The sequence below is a fragment of the Mus pahari genome, chromosome X, assembly GCF_900095145.1.
Source record: "Mus pahari chromosome X, PAHARI_EIJ_v1.1, whole genome shotgun sequence".
Classification (NCBI taxonomy): Eukaryota; Metazoa; Chordata; class Mammalia; order Rodentia; family Muridae; genus Mus; species Mus pahari.
Genome location: NC_034613.1, coordinates 38,548,318 through 38,568,320, shown reverse-complemented (window position 1 = coordinate 38,568,320; position 20,003 = coordinate 38,548,318).

Below are 20,003 nucleotides of genomic sequence, written 5' to 3'. Positions count from 1 at the left end.
GGCAATAAACATACATATATTGTAGAGATGTGAGTTCTTTCATCAGCATTTCTGAGAAACTGGAGAATCTGCCTCAGGGGGTGTTGCTTTTGAGATACCTAAAGGGCAGAAGCAGTCTGCTTCTAGATAATGCTGCACCCTGGGCAAAACCAGCTTACAGATCAGAACTACCTGGATGGCCTGTGACTGCTAAAGTGCACCCTCTGCATTTCCAAGTCAGTAGGGATTTGCATTCCTTCTAAGGTTTTAAGTGGTGTTCACCTTGGTGGGGAGCTATATTTTGAGACCAGTCATTCTTGGATGTTGGCTTGAATCAGACTTTTGGTGGCTAAGTAGGAGTGAAGTTTTGCTGTATTGTTGGTAAGTTCCACCCAGAAGAAAAGTTCTCAAGGCTGTCTGATAGTTGCTAGTTTCTGAACCCTTCATTTCATAAACCACAAACAGGTCTCCTTGGGTTCTGTCCCTCCTGGTAGCAGGTTTGACACTTCTTCCCCTCGTGCCCCAGTTGGATCTTTGTAGCTATTTTTATGATCGACTGTTGCCGCTTGGGTGAATGAATCCACTGTAGTTTTGTTAAACACACACACACACACANACACACACACACACACACACACACATGGAGAAATCATGTGTTCAAATTGTTTTAAGTGATTATCTTTGCTTAGGTTCATTATGTTTTGCCTGAAAAATAAATTTGGTCCTAAATAGAACTGATTAGTCTGTAGATCAATATGACATACCAGCAAAACTGAGCGAAAGAAAACATTCCTCTGTTCTTTGCAGAGTAGTAGAGCAGATTTCATAGCAGAAGCAAATCTATTAGAATGTTCTACAGGGCTGTAATAGAAAAACAACATCAGAGCAAACCAAACATTGTTGAATGTTTTTATTCCTAGTAGGGATTCGGCATGATGTTCAATGTCTGGCCACAGTGGTATGCAATGGCTGATTGAAGGATTCAGTAAATAACCATGTCCCCAGATGGATATATAATGGTTCCTTGGACACACAATTCTTTGAAAAATTGTAGAATTCATCAGCAACAGTGAAGTATATAGGATATAAACTATTGCTCTGAACTTTCACAGAACATCATGGTGGGTATACTTTCCAGCAGATGAAATATGTTTTCTAAAAAGAGCTACATTTTGTCTATCTCATTTAAAGAACATAGACTTTAGGAAATACAAAAGGAGAAAACAGCATTATTTAATAATTGTATCTTTTGCTGATCCATTTAGTGTTGAAAGTAATAAAAACATACATCTCCTATTTATTAAAATAACAAAGCAAGGGTATAAAGCAGCATGTATACTTGTATGTGATGTGTGGAGTAAGGATCATAACAATACAGCTTTTGGGAATACAATGACTATGAAGTTTAATTGTACTTTTTCACTTGGCTGCCGTGTGGCCTTGATATATTACCTTACTTATGAACTTTCATTTGCCTATCTGTGATATGCTTAGGATTGACATTCAGCTCATGTTTGAGGCATGGGTAGAACACTTGTTCATAATTGAGCTTGGTTCTTCCTGGAACAGTGTCTACTCTGATTGATTGGTGTCCGTGATATCCTTTTAATTAAATAGTTTGGGTGTTGCAATTAAGAAGACTTGATAAGTAGGGTTATTGAGAACGTGAAATGAGATAGTATAAGTGAGGTTCCTGATACATAGCCACTACTCAAATATTCCTTTTTATTCTCCCTTCAACTGAAAGCATATTTTTTCAACCTCAATAAAGGGAAAGAAAAAAATTTCTAACAGTTTTTATTTTTGTTCTTAATAGGTTAAGGAATTTGTTGAGAGTGTCCAACCATTTGACATTGTGACATCGTGATCTGCAAACAAGTTGGGCTGAATTCATAGCTGTCATGAGTGTGGCCCTGAGGGTGTGGGTTGGGCAACCTTTGTTACATGTTATATTTATTCAGCACCCATTAAACAAACATGAAGTCCTTATTAAATGCCAAGAACTGAGAGCATGCTGGGACTAAAAGGATGAACACTGCATAGTTTTGAGCTCCTCTCTCTCTCTCTCTCTCTCTCTCTCTCTCTCTCTCTCTCTCTCTCTCTCTCTGCATGTGTGTGATTATTGTGAATGTGGTGTGTGTGTGTGTGTGTGTGTGTGTGTGTGTGTGTGTTTATCCATTTGTACAGAAGACAGAGAAAAATGTTGGGCATCCACATTTGTCATTCTCCAAGGTATTTTTTTAAGGTGGGCTCTCACTGAACCTGAACAAGGCTGGTGGCCCAGCAATCCTCATATCCTCCATATCCACCACAACGTTGCTGGGTTAATAGGTACATACAACCATACTTGGCTTTTTTCCTGTTAGTGCTAAGGACTTGAGGATTTGAAATCAGATTCTCATCCTCATCTAACAAGTGATCTTGCCTACTGAGGCATCTATAGTCTGTCTCTGATTTTAACCCAAACAGCTGGAAGAGTTGACATAAAATTATAAGATACTTCTATGCAAATGCAATATAAAGACCTTATTTAGGCAGGTACAGCCTGGCTTGGCTTGGCTTGTGACAGCAGGCTGGATTTCAACTCATTGACAATTAGTGGTGGTCCTGAGAACTGTTATGACAGAGATAGTTCTCATATGTTTGTTGTAGTAGTAGTAATAGTAGGAAAATTCTTGAGTTTTGCAGAAAATGGCATTTGGCCAAATATAGATGCAGGAAAGAATGTAAGAATTTGTGCAAAGGGAGAAATATGAAAGGGCTGGGAGATTAGGGGAATTAGAGATGTTTTAATCAGCAGATAATCTATTTGGACTCTTGCTTTCAATAAGGAGAGGAAAATTCCATTAAATACTATGATTATACTATTTGTAAATTGATATATCTTCATCTTTCTAGGAAAATGCAAAATAATATAAGCTACATGATACTTTAAATTTAATTTTATTTGTAATTCATTTTTTACACTCCATATTCCATTCCCCACTCTTCCCCACCCCACCTGACCTCTAAATTCCCTGGGGCCTCCAGTCTCTTGAGGGTTAGGTGCTTCATCTCTGAATGAACACAGATCCTGCAGTCCTCTACCGTATGTGTGTTGGGGGCCTCATATCAGCTGGTATATGCTGCCCGTTTGGTGGTCCAGTGTTTGAGAGGTCTCAGGGGTCCAGATTAATTGAAACTGATGATCCTCCTACAGGTTTGCCCTCCTCTTCAGCTTCTTTCAGCCTTCCCTAATTCAACAACAGGGGTCAGCTGCTTCTGTCCATTGATTGGGTGCAAATAACTGCATCTGACTCTTTCAGCTGCTTGTTGGGTCTTTTGGAGGGCAGTCATGCTAGGTCCCTTTTTATTAGCATTCCATAGCCTCAGTAACAGTGTCAGGCCTTGGGACCTCCCCTTGAGCTGGATCCTACTTTGTTTCTGTCACTGGACCTTCTTTTCCTCAGGCTCCTCTCCATTTCGATCCCTGTAATTCTTTCAGATAGAAATAATGATGGGTCAGAGGTATGACTGTGGGATGGCAACCCCATTCCTTACTTGATGCCCTGTCTTCCTGCAGGAGGTGGGATCTATAAGTGCCTTCTCCCTACTGTTGGACATTTCATCAAAGGTCCCTCCCTATGAGTCCTGGGAATCTCTCACCTCCAAGTTCTCTGGTGCATTCTGGGGGATCCCCCCAGCCTCCATTTCCTGAGGTTTCCTGTTTCCATTCTTTCTGCTGGCCCTCAGGGCTTCAGTCCTTTTCCCTCACCCAATACCAGATCAGGTTCCCCTTTATACCCCTACTGCCCCCAATCCAGTCCACATTCTTTCCCACGACTCTTCCTCCTCACTCCCTCCCTCCCCACTTGTGACTGCTTTCTTCTCTCTCCCAAGTGGGACTGAGGGACCCTCACTTGAGCACTTCAGCTTGTTGAGCCTTTGAGCCTTTTGAATTCTGTGGACTGTATCTTGTGTATTCGGTATGGGTTTTTTCTTTTTCTTTTTCTTTTCTTTTTCTTTTTCTTTTTCTTTTCTTTTGGCTAATATCCACTTATTAGTGAATACATACCATGCATGTCCTTTTGGGTCTGAGTTACCTCACTCAGGATTTTGAAGATTTTTATTTGTATTAAAAGTTTTGCTTTCAGTTGATGAGAATACACTGTTCTTTAAGGTTATTTGAGGTCAGCTAGTGATTTTTTTTTTAAACTGGCCTTGGGCTTAGACAAAGATCAGTGATCAATGGAGGATAAATGAGTCAGTGAAATAATGCTTATTCAAAAAGATTATTGAACATCTTGCCACTGAATTATGGATCTGTGTTTCCTTCATAGAACATTAAATCATACTTTCAGAGCTTTGAGATCTTTGGAAACCATAGGCTCTAATCTCATTTCAAAAATGATTTTATTGTTCGTCTAAAAATGGTACATGTTCATTATAAAAATTCTAGCCATTCAAAATAAAATGTTGAGAACTAAAACTCCCTTAAATCTTGCCATCCTGCTATGACTACTATTAACACAAGGCTAGCTGGGTTCCTTATATATCATTGTGTACCTAAAGACAGGTGATAAGTAAAAGGAACCATTTTAATGAAATTTGGATCATACTATACATATTTTAATAAAAATGTAATTTTCTAGGATTTAGTGGAATATATAAAATAATATAAAATGGAGACAAACATTCATTTCCTGCTATGGATATCAATTTTCAAAAGATCCCTTTAAAGTTGAGGAAAAAGTGATGAAAATACTCAAAAGTTGGTGTTCTTATATTTTTTTCAAAACTTTTTTCAATTGTAAATATTATTGATTAATGCCCTGTTATGACAAATGAGAAAAATCCCTGTATTTTTTTCTTTTCAATATTATTTTATTTATAAAATGATACAGTACATTGTCAGGACTGTAATATTTGCTTTATGTTTAAGGAATTATTTACGGATTTTGTAAATACAGTTAGTAAAAACAAAACTATAGAAACTTAACATGCACAAATTTAGTTTTGATCAAGGCTCAGTGACTGACTCCTTTAATTCCCAGCACTTGGGGAACAGAAGCAGGATGATTTTGTATTTGAGGCTAGCTAGATCTCCTCTCAGCTACACAGAAAGACCATGTTATACAAAATAAAAAACAAGCAAAAAGGATTATTTCTTTTTTTAACTTATTTTATTAGATATTTTCTTCATTTACATTTCAAATGCTATCCCGAATGTCCCCTATACCCTCCCCTCACCCTGTTCCCCTGCCCACTCACACCCACTTCTTGGCCCTGGCATTCCCCTGTATGGGGCATATAAAGTTTGCAAGACCAAGGGGCATTGGCATAGCCTCACAGAGATAGCTGTATCAGTGTCCTTTCAGCAAGATCTTGCTGGCATATGCAATAGTGTCGGCGTTTGGTGGCTGATTATGGGATGGACCCCCGGGTGGGGCAGCCTCTGGATGGTCTATTCTTTCGTCTTAGCTCCAAACTTTGTCTCAGTCACTTCTTTCATGGGTATTTTATTCCCTATTTTAGGGAGGAATAAAGTATCCACGTGTTAGTCTTCCTTATTCTTGATTTTCTTGTGTTTTGGAGATTGTATCTTGGGTATTCTAGGTTTCTGGGCTAATATCCACTTATGAGTAAGTGCATATCATGTGAGTTCTTTTGTGATTGGGTTACCTCACTAAGGATGATATCCTCCAGATACATCCATTTGCCTAAGAATTTCATAAATTCATTGTTTTTAATAGCTGAGTAGTACTCCATTGTGTAAATGTACCACATTTTCTGTATCCATTCCTCTGTTGAGGGACATCTGGGTTCTTTCCAGCTTCTGGCTATTATAAATAGGGCAGCTATGAACATACTGGAGCATGTGTCCTTATTATCAGTTGAAATATATTCTGGGTATATACTTAGAAGAGATATTGCTGGATCTTCCAGTAGTACTATGTCCAGTTTTGGGAGGAACCGCCAGACTGATTTCCAGAGTGGTTGCACAAGCTTGCAATCCCACCAGCAATGGAGGAGTGTTCCTCTTTTTCCACATCCTTGCCAGCATCTGCTGTCCCCTGAATTTTTGATCTTAGCCATTCTGACTGGTGTGAGGTGAAATCTCAGGGTTGTTTTGATTTGCATTTCCCTGATGATTAGGGATGTTGAAAATTGTTCAAGTGCTTCTCAGCCTTTCGGTTCTCCTCAGTTGAGAATTCTTTGTTTAGCTCTGTACCCCATTTTTAATGTGAAGTGAACCCAGCGATCATATTCAAGGTGCCATGACTCACTGGAGATCCAGATACTTACTCATTGCTTTCAGATTGGCCATGATTAGGGTGTGAAATTCATTGGCAAGATTAATATGACTGTTGAAGTTTTACTTCTGTCTATGGTTCAAGCAAGAAGAAAAGATGAAGAAGGTAAAAACAAAGTAATTTCAGCAGTCCCAATTACCTTCTCTGTTTTACTGCTGGGTTCATTTTGGGTAGACTGATGAATTGTATTTCCGCATAGAAATGGTTGTTGTTTTTAGATTTATATTTACATTGATTGAATACTTTGGAAAATGTATGGATTTCTCTGAAGGATCATATTATGTTTTTAGTTTTGATTATCTCTTTCTTGAGTAGATTTCATCATTAAAGGAGTTCTTTCCAAAAGGTTCCATTGGAACTATATTACCTAAGTTTTTGATTGCATGATGTCTCTCTTAATTGTAGAGTACAGGCTGTCTTGTATGTCTCCTGAGGTGTTTTCATTTTAAAAGTATTGTGTACAGTTTCTTGATTCCTGTTGTTTTCAATTGTTAGTTCCCTCCTAGAGTCTTCTCTCTCTTTTCAGTCTGACATGATTGCTCTCTGGTACTAATGTATGTCAGTCATCTGTGAGTTCTTTTCACTGCAGTTTTGGGATGGATCCACTGGTTACTATATCTCAGTGACTTCTTTCTTGGCTTACTATTTTGTTTATCTGGAGACATGCCTCCAGTAACTTCCTAATAAATAATGTGTGAGATAGAAACTTTCGGAGGAAAGCCGTTTTGATTCTTTTGTCATTTTTGATTGATAGGTTTGTACTGTAGAATTCTCAGCTGAAAGTCAGTTTTGTATAGAAGTTGAAGGCATGGCTCAATTGTCTCTTAGGATCCAGTGTTCCTGATGAGGCGTGGTATTGTTGGTACAATACGTGATTTGCTATAGGCCATCAGTTTTCTTTCTTTTCATTTTTCTCAAAAGCTTTTAGCACTTCCCTTTGTTTTTATGTTCTAAAATCCAGGGTAATGCAGCTTGCTGTGGGGTATTATTGTTCTGAGTTCTAAAGGATCTCATCTGATACAGAGACTATTATTCATGAAATTCCATAAAATTCTCTGACTTTATTTGTTTTGTTTTTAAATGGATTTCCCCGCCCTTTATTTATTTATTTTTCTATTTTGTCCTATTTTCTTGGTAATTTCCTAAATTTTATAGTTAACATCACAAATTTTGCTTTGGAAAAACCTTTTAAATTTGCAAAAGCTCTTTCTTGTCTTCTGATTGGCTCATAGATTTCACATTTTGTTCATGGTTTGGGGTTGCAGTATTTTTTATCCAAACATTTTTATTAATTTCAAATTTTCATACAATGCTGTTAAAGATCATATTTAACCCCATTCCTTTCCTTTAACTCCTTTAAGATCCACCCCACCTCCCTACCCTCTCAACTTTGTGTCCCCCACTTTTAAACATAATCCACCTAGTCTTGTTTGTGCTGTTTCTGGGCTTGGGGCCCTTCAATGGAGCATGGTTGACTTACTAAGACCACACCCTTAGAATAAACTGACTCTGCCTCCGTCAGATATTATCAACTGCCTGTAGCTCCTCTGAACTCTTTCCCACCCTGTGCTAGGATGTTAGCCATCTTGATCTTGTGCATGGGTTTTGTAGGCAACCCCAGCTGCTTTGAGTTCACAGGTGTTTGGTCCTATCATGTTCAGAAGATGATGTTTCACTTCAAGTACTTGCTTTTATCATCTTTCTGCCCTTGCTTCTGCTGCAGGTCCCTGAGCCTTGGGGATTAGGTGCAATACAGATTATTTGTGCCTGGTTCTACAATATCTTCAATCTTCTTGAGGTCCCTGTTTTGTTCTCATTAGTAGTGAAGTTCTCCTTATTTCCCCCGTTATTGCTGTTTCTCTTGGAGCCATTTTCATGTTTATTATCTATAAACAATAGTTTTCTATTACTTTTTTTTCAAATGTCTGATCATGCCTGAGTGTCATCTTCTATAAGAATATGCAGCTGCTTAGGAGACCTGTGCTTATATAAAGCCTTTCAACTGTGTTTCATTTTAGGGTATTTTTTGCAGGGTGCAGGGTCAGAAGGTTGAAGACTTTGTTCTAGGATAGTTTAATTTCTCCAGAGGAAAAACCTGCCCACCTGGGATAGAAATCTGTTTACTGATATATCCGTGCTTAAGAAATTGCATCTGGAATCAATTGTTCATATTTCAACTATTAATTCCTCTATTTCTAATTCTATAGCTAAGTTCTTTTTCAAAAAATATTGGTTATTTTATTTATTAACATTTTAAATGTTATTCCCTTTCCCAGTTTCCTCTCCACAAATCCCTTATCCCCTCCTTCTCCCCCTGCTTCTATAAGAGGACTCACCCACTCACTCTGACCTCACCACCCTAGCATTTCTCTGCATTGGGGCATCGAATCTCCACCGGACCAAGGTCCTCTCCTTCCATTGATGCCAGATAAGGACATCCTCTGCTCCATATGTGGCTGGATCCATGGGTCCCTCCATATGTACTCTTTGGTTGGTAGTTTAGTCCCTAGGAGTTCTGGGACGTCTAGTTGGTTGATATTGCTGTTCTTCCTATGGGGTTGCAAACCCCTTCAGCTTCTTCAGTCCTTTCCCTAACTCTCCATTGGGGTCTCTGTGCTCAGTCCATGGATGGCTGTGAGCATCCACTTCTGTATTTGTCAGACTCTGGCAAAGCCTCTCAATGAATAGCCACACTAAGCTCCTGTCAGCAAGTTCCTATTCTTGTTCTGAACATCAGATAACTATATTTCCCACCCCCAGCACTATGTCACTTGTTTTGACAGATTAAGTTTTGAGCATAGATGATGTAAGGCACCTTTTGGCTGAGGGAAAAAATTCTCTGCCACAGACAGGTCAAGTGTGCAATAACCATGCCATGCCTAGAAACAGCATGCAACAACTCTACTCTTTTCCTTCAGCTCCTACATTCATCCCATATACTTTTATACAATTGTCTCTAGTTTGATAGGGAGTGATATAAATGTCCTATTTCTGGTTTGATTTTAAGAAATCAGCTATTCTCCGCACTTTAACCAGCTAAGCATCTCTGGGATAACTGCCATACACTGCAAAAACAAGTCTTACCAAAGATAACAGCTGTACTGATTTATGGTCATAATAAAAATATTAAGAAATTTATTTGTTATGCACATCGTGTCTATTTAGCAAAACAACATCAGTAGCTTACCCACTAGTGCCTATGATTTCTCCAGACACGGACTTTGACTAGGTTAACACGATGAACTATAATTTCTCTTCTGTGGAGCAGGCTCCATGTCCAATCAGAATGTGGTTGGTTATCCCCATAACAGACATACAATTATTGCATGAGTTGGTACATCTTGTCTGGCCAGTTGAGGTAGCACAGGATCTTAAGTGAGTAAGACTCACTTAGGAGTCATGGCAGTTCTCCCCCAGCAGCTTAAATCCCACCTTCTGGGAGTATAGGGGCTAATCTATTAGGGAGGAAGTTTGTAGTTCAGTTCCAGCTTGATTTTGTCTTTTGACCAAAGCATGTACTGTACTCAGAAATGGGATTTTATTGTCTTGTTCTAGTGGGCAACCAATAGAAATGGCAATAGCCTGCATTGTTTTAAGAGTCTCTAAAATCCCTTAAACAACAGTTCAGAAAGCTATCCCATACCCAGCACTGGGATTTTTATTTAATAATCTATGGCTTTTGGAGGCAGCTTTATTTACTTACATTACTCTGTTCAAACTCATTTTTAATTTGTTAAAATTAGCCTACAAAGCATGCAGTTTGCTTATGACCTTTTCATATAACCTTGGCTTGGATTGACCCCCCTTTCTTCCTTGCCATCTCTATCTAGTCATTATCCCTACCCCCACTAAACTTTCCCACCCCAGTATTTTATCTCCTTCTGCTTCAGCATAACATGTATTCCACCATCTCTCCTGCTTCTAGTCTGCCAAAATCTCCTCTTCCAGTCCCATACTTCTTGTCTGAGTTTCCTGGCCCCTACACACACACACACACACACACACACACACACACACACACACACAGAGAGAGAGAGAGAGAGAGAGAGAGAGAGAGAGAGAGAAACTTAATCTGCCACCATCACTGTCCACTGTGTTCAAAGCATGGTTTGGGGGGATTTAAGAAGCAAGAGCTGTAAGAAACAGAATCTGCTAACCTCTGGTGACCTGTCCTCTTTTGCTGTTTCTATGAATTTGCCTATTCTGGACTAGCCATAAAAATCGAAATGCAAGGGAGGGGCTGAAGTGAGGCCCCTCTGAATCCTCAGAAATTAAAAAGAAGGTATATAAGCTAAACATTTACTGGTAGTAAATCATAATTTATTTTAAAACAATCATTTTGTATGTAAACACTTTTCACATATATTAAAGACTAAAAATTATTTTTTTGCTTTAAAAGTGCAATCCCAAACGTGTGGCTTTTTATGTCTAGCTTCCTTTCACCAGCAGCAGGTTTTCATGGCTCACTCATATAGTATGGGTGATATTCATATCTTTTGCAGAAAAATTGTATTCCATTACATTGGTAAACCAAGGTTTGATTACTTGTTCATCAATTGATCTGTGTTTCAGTTGTTTGTCCCTTTTAGTTCCTATGGCTACATTTGCGTATTTTCTTGGTTATGTGTCGGCCTGGAATTGCTAAACTACATAGTAGCTGTCAGGTTTTTTGAGGAATTGCCAGTGATGGTTCTTGTTTCCTTTGTTTCCATTGTCTACTCATTTGAAACTACACATTTCCTGTCTTCTCTTCAAGTAGTTCTTTCTTTCTTGAACATTATAGAAATGTTATGACTTAAAGAAATCTAATAGATACTGTTGAAACAATGCCTTGCTATAGAGATAAGACTGGCCTCAAACTCATGATCAACCAGCTTCTCCTGCTTAAGCCTCCCAAATGCTGGAACTGCCACCATGCCTGGCATAAAATCTGTTTTCTCTGAATATTGTAAAAAAAAAATTCCACTATCTTTTCCATGTTACTTCTTAGTATACTAATTTTATCATGAAGTTACTCCTGATTGTACTGCTTAGTTTAAAGCTCGGTGTCTTTTCTATTTGAAACCATCTCTCTCATTTTCTCTGCTTACCGAGTGTTTCTTATGCCCTGAGTGTTCTTTCTGGAATCGTGACTTGTTTCTTACAAAGGTACATATTTTCATTGTCTTTCAGCAAAGGTCTGTGAGTGGAAAATGCTCTTAAGTCTTGTTTATCAGAAACTGACTTTTGTTTGTTCTCATTTCTTAATGATTGTTTAGCCAGGAGCAAGCTTCAGGGGTAGCAGGATTTTTTCCCTCATCTCTTTGAAGTGATCATTCCATTTCATTTGAGCTTCCATTGTTGATGTAATAGTCATTTCTTTGTTGGACTATTGTGTTTTGTTGTTTTATCTTTGGCGTTCTGCATAATGAGTTGCCAAAGAGCCAATGATTGGCACTTAGGATTGAAGAGTTCATTACTTTGAAGCTAAATATAAAACTGCTTCCTGAATATTCAGTCAGTGAAAAAAACACTCAGCTGGTTTGTGGTGATTTGGAAAGTTAATTTAAACTTCACATGGCGCTGTGTTAAAGAAAAGACATTTTTATAGCATCTGCAGAACTGATGTATACTCTATTCCTTCAGCTACAATGCAGTGTCAATAGGGTCAAGTGACTTTTCGTGCAAACACAAGACTGCGGGAGAATAAAAAGAAGATTAAAAAGAAATGAAACACAAAAGGAAAAAAGTGTAGCATTATGTTCCAGATCTTACGAACCATGGAAGGGATGACTTTAGTAACACTTGCTGTGTCATGCAGCAACATGCAGTACATTTTTAATAACAAAAGGTATCAGCATGGGATTTCTTTTATTTATATCAAAACCAGTAGTTTACAAACTGCACAAAGCGTCTTTGAATGTAAAAGCAAGAACTGAGACAATGTTGTTGTTGTTGTTTTTTTTTTTTTTCCTTCCTTGGATTAAGCTTAGTTGCTGCCATTCTATAGGTTTCATGAAAACACATTTATAGAGTAGAAATGGAAGGACAATGGCACTCAACTCACAATTGTCGGGAATCTAAGCAAGTAGCTTATATTCCCTTATAGAGTGACATCATGCTACTATAGGGGCCAAGAAGAAATGGACTAACTTTAATTTCAGTGAAATTCAAGATGAGCAAAAAAAATAGTATCTAGATGAAGGAGCTCATTGATGAGTTATTTCACTTTGGGGTCTCCTGCTACATTTTCAGAATTTTAATTTTAATGGGGGAGAGTACCATCTTCAAGGGAATGAGTGATCATGCAAAGTCATCCATGTACTATATAAAAGGGAAAACAGAATCAAAGAACTGAAGTCTTGAGTTGGGTCAGAACAGAGTTGGTACAGAATCTTAACTCTTAGCCCAAGTGTCATTTCTGACAGTTCATACATATTAAAACATATTGTGTTGTTTAACTTTCTTTTTCCCAAGTTGTGGCTTTAGGGCTGAGGATATGACTCACTGATGGGATACTGGCCTAATATATACAAGTCCTTGGTTCTGATGCCAACACCACATGTAAATAGAAATCTAGCTGTCTTTTAGGAGTACTTTATCAGAATACCATGAACTGTGTGTCTTAAAACAATAGATTGTCTCTGATTTTTGGAAGTTATCACATAGCTACACTTTCCTCTATGGGGGGCAATCCTTTTTTTTTTCTTTTTGTGGTTTTAATGGTTATTTTATATATTTACATTTCAAATGTTATTCCCCTTCCCAGTTTCCCCTCCACAAACCCCTTATCCCCTCCCCTCCCCCTACTTCTATGAGGGGGCTCACCCACCCACCCACCCACTCCCATCTTACCACCCTAACATTCCCATACACTAGGGCATCAAGCCTCCACTGGACCAAAGTCCTCTCCTCCCACTGATGCCAGATAAGGTAATCCTCTGATACATATACAGCTAGAGCCATGGTTCCCTTCATGTACTTCTTGGTCTCTGGGGGCTCTGGGGCATCTGGTTGGTTGATATTGTTGTTCTTCCTATGGGGTTGCAAACCCCTTCAGCTTCTTCAGTTCTTCCCCTAACTCATCCATTGAGGTGGGGGATAAGGAACTACTAGGGGTAGCCATTAGAAAGTCCCAAATGTCAGGAAAGCAAGAGGCTCCCAGGATCCAACAGGAATCACATTAGCTGAAATAACCAACAAAGGGAAGAGAGAACCTGTAGAGACCATATCCAGAGATTAGGAATAACCCCCAGTTGAGGGAGGGAACCACCCAACCATCTCAAAAATATTAACCCAGAATTGCTCCTGTCTAAAGGAAATACAGGGACAAAGAGTGGAACAGAGACTGAAGGAAAGGCCATACAGAGACTGCCCCACCTGGGAATCCATCCCATCTGCAGATACCAAACCCAGACACTACTGCTGATGCCAAGATGTACAAGCTGACAGGAGCCTGACATAGCTGTCTCCAGAGAGGCTCTGCCAGAGCCTGACAAATACAGATGTGGATGCTTGCAGCCAGCCATTGGGACTGAGCACAAGGATCCTTTCTTAAGTCTTTTTAGATTCTAGTTTTGATCTTTGGTCCCTTGTTGGCACTGCAATACTCCATCTCCTTCTCTTGTCAAATGATACTTTTCTTGAGTGTCATTGTTCAAATTGCCTTCTTTCTATAAGGACACAGACATATTTGAATTGAAATCAAGCTGATAATTTTCTTAACATGAGTTCAGCTTTAAATACCTTATTTAAAAATGAACATACTTTTTACAGGAGACATAGTTCAATTCACAATAATAGTTTTGTTAAAATGTAACTAACATTTATACTAATTCACCTGTTAAAATGACAGGATCTATCTGTGGGTTTTAGTATAGTCACAGTATTATACAATAATGTAGTTTCAGAATTTTTATTCTTGATAGAAATCCCATACAATTAGTACTTCCTCTCATTTTTTCTTCTCCCTAAATCAAGCCTAAGCAACTATCAATGTAGTTTATGCTCTAAAAATATGTTTGCTATGAACATTATATAAAAATATAATAATGCAATATATGTTATAATCATGCAATATATGATCAATTCCAATAGTTCTTTCACTTAGAATATTGTTTTTTAAAGTTAATAAGTGTTATAGCAAATAGCAATCATTTTTTATTTGCAGGGGTAAATAATATTTAACTAAAGGGATAATACTTTATTTTGTTTATGAATTCATTAGGTGATGGACATTTAAGCAGTTGATAATGAATACTGCTACTAAAATTATTATCTGAAAACTTTTATGTGGACATATATCTTTATTGCTCTTTGATGCATATTTAGGAAGAAATTTCTGGATGTTGTGGTATGTATATATTTATTCATTTAAAGAACTTTCATATAATTTTTCATAGTGACTACTATTTTCCATTCCTACCAGGTATAAGTTAGGAGTTTAAATTTCTCTACATCATTTGAATATTTGTTATTCTTTATCTTTATTATAGTCATCATAGTCGGTGTAAAGTATTATTACATCATGACTCTGATTTGCATTTCACTTATAACTAGTGGCAGAGAGCCTCTTTTTTAAATGTGTGTGACATTTATTTTAAGATTAAAAATATCTTATAGTTTTTATTAGATATTTTATTTATTTACATTTCAAATGTTATCCCATTTCCTAGTTTCCCCTCCAAAATCCCCTTCCCCTCTCCCCTCTCCCTGCTCCCCAACCCACTCACTCCCATTCCTGGTCCTGGCATTCCCCTATATTGGGGTGTAGAGCCTTCACAAGACCAAGGGCCAGAGAGCCTCTTTTTATGTGCTTTTGGTCAGTAGCAAATATTTGGAGAAGTGTCTCTCCAGGTCATTCAAACATACTTTTAATTGAGTTGCTTGATTTTTAGTTTTGATTTTTTTTTTACATAATCTGAATCTATCCTTCATCAGATTCAGGCTTTGCAAATATTTTCTTCCATTCCATTGATTCTATTTTCATATCTTTTTATTTTTTTTTTTAAAAAAAACAAGTCTTCATTGCATAGCCCTGAGTGGTATGGAACTTGCCTATATAGATAAAGGTGGCCTCGAACATACAGAGATCCTCCTGCATCTGCCTCCAAAGTGATGCAGCTATAGGTGTTTGCCATTACACCTGGCCTTACATGTCTTTTGAATACCAACAGTTTTAAATTTTGATGAAGTCCAAATTTTCTGGATTTCCCCCTCATACTCTTCTGCAGCCCCCGCCCCCCAATCTCACTTTGCAAACTGTAGCCTCTCTTTGGCTACTTTGTAGATTCTTTTACCTTCTACCCTTCCCCACCACTTTTCTCATACCCTTTCATTTCCATAACACTAGATAGGAAAGAAAGAAGGATAGAGGGGAAAGGGGGGTTCAAATTATCTTTACACTACTTCCTTCTGGTTAAGGGCTTTGAGTTTCTTGGGGGCAAATTTGATGTTCACCTTCAGGATACCTAATTTCTTCCTGTTGTTTTTTTTCCTTGCACTTGATTATTTAACAAACTGCAACCAACAGCAACCAACAACCTACAGCAACTAACCCTGCCTGTCCAGGTGCTGGTATTTACATACTCTCTGAAAAGTCCCCACAATTCTAAAGAGCACACAATCACAGAAACTACTGCAGTGGGCAAAATCATGTCCTTGCTAGAACATGAGGCAAAACGTGGAGCTGCTTTGGACAATCTGGGATCCTGCACCTGGGATTTAAATGAGAACATATTCTTATAATATTTCTGTGATATTTAAAAAAACAAAACAAAACTCCAAAGTTCTCACTTCGTGAATACCTTTTTGTTTTAAGAATGTAGTTTCTTAGTATTTCTGTGTTGGGGGTCAGGTAAAGGTAAAGGTTCAACTGATTTCTCTCCATTAAATTGTATTGAAACTCTTCTTGAAAATCAGTTGCTTATAGGCACATAGCTTTATCTCTGGGCTCAAGACTCAGTTCCATTGAACAGTGCGAATTGTCATTGCTTTTCAGTAAAACTTGAAGTAAGGAAGCACTAATCAACCTACTTTACTCTTTTGTCCTATTTGTGGAACTTTGCCATTCTATTTGAATTTTAGAATCATTTTTGTCACTTTCTACAAAGAAGTCCGATTCTGACAGGGATTATGTTGATCCCTGATACATCAATGTGCAAAACATCTTAAAGACCCCAAGTTTTCTAAACTTTGAATTTGACATTCTTTTCTATTCACTTAGCATTTTAGGTTATGTCAATAATGATTGATGTTGTAGATTAAATTTATGCCTTTCTTATAAAACCGACCCATTAGTATTTTGTTCTTTCTGATGCCATTGCAGATGCAATGTGTTCAGGCTCTTTATTGCAATTAAACAAAAATCAGGTTAGTTTTACATATGAATATTTTATTCTTCAAATTTAGTGGATTTCTTTATTAGTCTTAACATGGGATAGGTGAATTCTTCAGTGCTTTTTAATATTCAAAATTATTCTCTTTTTACCTTTGTATGCCTTTTAAATTACAATATTTTAAAATTTTGATGAAGTCCAAATGATTTATTTAATTTTGTCTTCATTTTTGTCTAAGAATCCTTTGGAAATGAGAACTGTTCTACTGTTTCCAACCTGGATACCTTTTGTTTATTTTTCCTTGCTTAGTTGTCTTGGGTAGAGCTGCAGTGTTGAATGGAAGCGTCCTTGTGTCCAAGTTTTATTTCTCTTCCTGGAAGGATGATGTTAACTGTGGACTTTGAAGCCCTCTTTTAACTAGTTTGAGTGGTTTTTCTCCATCTCTTTTCCTACAAATAGCCTCTGTTGGCCTGTTGCCCAATTCAACCCCAGACTTGCTTACAAAAACTAAGTGGCCCGACTAACCTGACTTTCCCCTTCTTACCACATGTCCTGTTGTGTCTGTACTCATTGATTGTAAATGTAAGAGAATGCCCATTTTCCACAGGAAATTTAGCATACATACTTCCTTAGGGTAAAACTCTATTTCCTAGATTACTGCATCATTACCTTCCTAGCAGACACAGTGGACACCTACATATCTGGACTCACAGACTCAACAGAAAGTGATTCTTTACCTACCTATTTCCTTCATACTTGAAGTTAATTGACATTTTACCTGGGCTTGTACTAGATCATTACAGCTTCTAAATATTCTTTTGTTATTGTATTTGTCTTGTCATTGTCTTGGTTCCACCAACTACAGTGTAAGTTTCTTTAGAAGGAGAACTAGGAAGATCATATTGGAATTCATCTCCCACCGAGCTCAACTTATAAAGCTGTACAGAAACAAAATTGCTTAATGAAGTATAGCTGACTTCATCTGAATTTGTTCTTCTAGAAAGCTCTCCTCTTCTCTGTGAACTGCTGTGAACATCAGTGACTGCCTGGATGCCACAATAGTCCTCTATCAGGCCGCATCCCTATTTGCAAACCACCAAACCATTCCTTTCCTTCTTCATGTGTTGGCTGAGTTTCAGGAGGGAGATAATTGGCTTCATCAATTTTTAGAGCTTAATGAAACTCTCAGCCATGGTTACCTGCTTTCCTTCCTGGCTAAAATGTACCACAAGTCAAGGTAAAGTCGTTCCCATAGCCCTTGTTTAGAAAATGTATGATTTTTATATTGTCCCCATTAAAGCAATACAGTTCAGTAGATATAACCTCAAACATGACCTTCTTTAAAAATGAGTGCCTCTCAGTGTGAAATGGTCATTTTCAAGGCCAGGCCCATGCTGGGGTTTTGAGGGTTTATAACAAAGGTCCCAGATTACTGAGCACAGTGCCTAATGTTGCTTTGCTTTCTGTGGCATTTGCTTGTTTTTTGTGCTGTCCTGCAACTAAAATATTGACATCTTCCTGCTCTACCCCACTAACCATAGCAAATGTCACACAAGGTAAATCCTTTGTAAAGCACATGTTACAGATAACAGACTATAGGTCTTGGTTTTGCTGCCTTAACAGCTCAAGAGGCATGCTGTATTCTAAGTAGACTTTATTATGCTTTTTGCTGAGCAGAAAGCCTGTTCCAGGAACAGGGAGATAGGTAAGTCAATACATGATTGCTGCTTTAGGAGAGTTTGTAGTTTTAGCAGGGCACTAAAAGCAATATACTTCAGAGGAAGTATTAAATTACAGCTGATGGATATTTGCTAAAATGAGCCATAGGAACACAGGGTCAGAATGAGCTTTGAAAGAAGATGATGTCTCATAGTTTACTTGGAAATATTTTGATGGACAGAGCAGTGTAAGGGATACTCAGAAAATAACAGGAGGTTAGGAGTGGGGAGTGTAGCTCAGCCATGCATTTGTCTGTTTGTCTATACATGCACAAAAACACAGATTTCATCATCAGAATACTCAGTTAAAAATAGTCAGGCAACCCTATAGGAGAAACAACAATATGAACTAACCAGTACCCCCAGAGCTTGTGTCTCTAGCTGCATATGTAGCAGATGACCTAGTTGGCTATCCTTGGGAGGAGAGACCCTTGGTATTGTGAAGATTATATGCCCTAGTACAGGGGAATGCCAGGGCCAGGAATTGGGAGTGGATGGGGAGTAGGGCGGGGGGCGGGGAGGGTATAGGGGACTTTCGGGATAGCATTTGAAATGTAAATGAAGAAAATATCAAAAAAAAAAAATAGGCATAACCATTGCACTAAGCCCTGGGTCCCTGATGGAGGAGTTGGAGAAAGGACCGAAGGAGCTGAGGGGGTTTGCAGCCCCATGTGGGGAGCAAAAGTGTCAACTGGCCAGACAACTCAGAGCTTCTGGGGACTGGACCAGCAACCAAAGAGTACACTTGGAGGGACCCATGGCTCTGGCCACACATGTGGCAGAGAATGGCCTTGTCAGACATCGATGGGAGGAGCGGCCATTGGGCCTGAGGGAGTTCAATGTCCCAGTGTAAGGGAATGACAGGGTGGGAAGGCAGGAGTAGGGGGAGCATCCTCATAGAACCAGGAGGAGGGAGGATGGGATAGGGGATTTCCAGAGGGAAGACCTGGAAAGGGGATAACATTTGAAATGTAAATAAAGAAAATATCCAATAAAAGGAAAAAATACAATATCCAATAAAAAAAGAAAGAAAGAAAATAGTCAGACATAATTATACTACTCTTGCACTCATAAAGTTACAGTGGCTTTGGTTGTCCACATAAGGCCTGCACAACACCAAGTCAATCAACATTCTAGCAAGAAGAGGAAAAGCCCCTAACCATAAATAAAGAATAATGATAATTGATGTCTTTTGGGGAGAGTGAGAGTCAGTTTTCTTTAAAGCTATGGTCAATGTTAGATTGACCTTGTTCTAGTAGATGTACCTGAGCCCATGAGTATACGGAGGAACACAAATGGGGCTTGGAGAGAAGGTAGAGGTATATCTGGGAGAGTTAAGGGATGAATGGGATGTGAATACAATGAAAATACATTGCAGGAAACTCCCAAAGAATTAATGACATTATGTTAAAAGATAGGCATGGTGGCATAGGCTTATAAACTCAGCCTTAAGGAGGCAGAGACAAATGCATCTCTAGGGTTTTCTAGCCACATAACTTGGCTAATGAAAGATCCTGTCTCAAAAATCAAAGTAGCAAATTCATGAGAAATGACATTCACAGTTGAGCTCTCTTCTCCATAGGTATTCATGTACACTTGTGAACACACACACACACACACACACACACACACACACACACACACACACACACTCACACACACACACACACACACGTGAACCTAAGCAAACATGTAAC